The sequence below is a fragment of the Octopus bimaculoides genome, chromosome 1, assembly GCF_001194135.2.
Source record: "Octopus bimaculoides isolate UCB-OBI-ISO-001 chromosome 1, ASM119413v2, whole genome shotgun sequence".
Lineage (NCBI taxonomy): Eukaryota > Metazoa > Mollusca > Cephalopoda > Octopoda > Octopodidae > Octopus > Octopus bimaculoides.
This window is the reverse complement of record NC_068981.1, coordinates 16,936,869-16,939,727: the sequence shown is the minus strand read 5'-3', so window position 1 is coordinate 16,939,727 and position 2,859 is coordinate 16,936,869.

The following is a 2,859-nucleotide window of genomic DNA, read 5'->3' as shown; positions in this document are numbered from 1 at the left end:
TATATATATATATATATATATATATATATATATATGTATATGGGAAAATTCACGAAAAAACAACAGACGAAGACAGGTGGTGTAAGCAACAAATGGATGTATTAGTATAACGCTCGGGAATAGAGAAAGCCTTTAACGTTTCGCGCTTACGCTCTTCAGCAGAAAGGAACACAGAAAGAAATAAGGAGAGAAAGAATATATGTGTAGTGGTCAGCGATCTACCATGGCGAATATATATATATCTATCTTATATACATATCTACCTCTTGCCCTTCAATTAATTTTTCTATTTATTTTTCTCTTTTTTGATAAAGTCTTTCACCTAGATTGTCAGATTCTCTCCTGTTGATTTGGCGTATTGAACTTCAATCTAAACTTCTTTGTTTGTTGTTTTTCGCTTTGTATTTCTACGCTTTTTAGTCACGTGCTTTCGCTTGGCTGACTCTGTGTACTATAATTTCTTCTTTCATTGTTTTTTCTTTGCCACAAATTTCATTGGTGCTACTTGTGCAAATTACTACACACAGATGCGCGCGCACACAGACGCACACACACATGCACACTCACTCAAACACACACATACACACACACACACACACACACACACACACACACACACACACACACACACACACACACACACACACACACATATTTATTTCTTTAAAGCAGTCAAAATTTAGCTGTCACGATTTGGCACATATAATACCCACATACACCTGTCCTTATTTCCCAGTTATGTACCAGCTTCACTTCATACGTCTCGGTTTACATATTTCTATAACAAAATCGTCTATTGTCAGCTATTGTCTACACACTTTTGTTTGCTTCAAAATTTTTCAGCCACTCTATCTTGCAGTTTCCAAATAGAAGCTTTTAACTAACAGTCAAAGCCATTTAACCAGGTTCTACTTCACAGCTTCAATCTAGTTAATTACACAATAATCTCTGCTTAGCTGACAGTTTAAAATATCTAATATTCTCTATCCAACCGTTTTATTCTTAAAAGTCACTGTGGAGCAGTTTCATTCGCACGGCAGAAAGACTTCCCACTATTTCAGTCACCTAGGAATCACAGACCTCATATAAATCTTTAACCAAGTGGAAGAACTTTGTAAAATGATTAATTTTATATTTTTGGTTTGTTACATCATGATATGACATCGCAGCAATATAAAATATTGAACAATCTGATCAGGAACGACAAAAACGTCTACAACAACAATAACAGCATATAAAAAAAAACAAAAAACAACAACAACAACAGCAATAATGGCACCATTTACCAAATAACAATAATAACAGCAACAATAGTAGCAACATACATGAAGAAGACGAACAACAACAAGACCAACTGCATTAACAACAATGGCAACGAGAAATAGTGTAACAACAAAAGCGCCATTGACAACCACCGGAGCAATAACAAGAGTAGTAGTAAGAATTATAAATATACAAAGGACACCTCACAAAGACGCGAGCACACACACACACACACACACACACACACACACACACACACAAACGCACACACGTACACACACACACGCTCACACATACACACGGACCAATAAGAACGAATAGAGACAAAATCATATCATATTCGTCTAGTTCAATTTGCTCATCAACAGCTGATCGGTAACGCATGGCTGAGAAAATTGATCGTAAATCAAGGTTAGAAGCAATATCTGAAACAATAAATGTACTAACACTTTGTTACCTGCAATACAGCTAAAGTGATGCTGTATTCTACCTACCATCTATCACTTAGTTACGTTGAGTCTGTATTCTGCCTTTCATAAACCTGAAAACTCTATTTACCTTCCACCTTGATATTATTCGGATACAATCTTTTAACTATCATTCACAACTAAATTACACACTGACCATAATTATACAAACAGTTTATTTCGCACAATGGGCCTCAAATGAGGTTACCTTGTGCTTACCATCTACCATCAAGCCACCGTGAGGCAGTCTTGCTTCTTCCATTTATCATTTAGCTACATTGAGGCAGTCTGATTTCTACTACCATCTGGCTACGCTGAGGCAGTCTTCTTTCTACCATACACCATTTAATTACACTGAGGCTGTCTTGTTTCTACTATCTACCATTTAATTCCATTGAGGCAGTCTGTTTCTACCATCTATCATCTGGCCCCATTGAAGCAGTCTTGCCTCTCCTATCTGCACTCTGGTTACGCTGAGGCAATCTTGCTTTTGTCATTTGCTGTCTTTCTACAATGAGACATTTTTGTTTACCCCATTTACAACCTTAGTACATTGTGGAAATCTATTTTACTCTCTACCCCTTAGCTACGCAGAACCTATATTATTCCCCCCACCACCAGTCTTGTTCTACCCTCTGACACCTAGCTACGCTGAGATTTTCTAGCAACGGCTGAAGATATATTTTATGTGCTTAACAAAACTGATGACGTATTGTGTCTATCTAACATCACTAAATATACGTTGTACCTACTATCTACTGCCTGCTTCCACTGACGACCAGTTCTATTCGTATAGTAGTACGGACAATGTGTTGTACAATAGGAACGTTGTCTTCATTCCTTCACACTTCTCCATTTCCTCTCAAATTCAATACAAAGGGATATTTATTGATTTTTTGCAGATTCTAGTGGTCTTTATTATGATTGTTACATAGATACATATGCAAATTAAAATGTTATATCTATATATATATATATATACCTATCTATATATATGTGCATACATATATATGTGTGTGTGTGTGTATCTCTCTCTCTCTCTCTCTTTGTGTAAGTGCGGGTGCACGTGTGCATATATATATATTTATACTCAAATATATATATATATATATATATATATATATATATA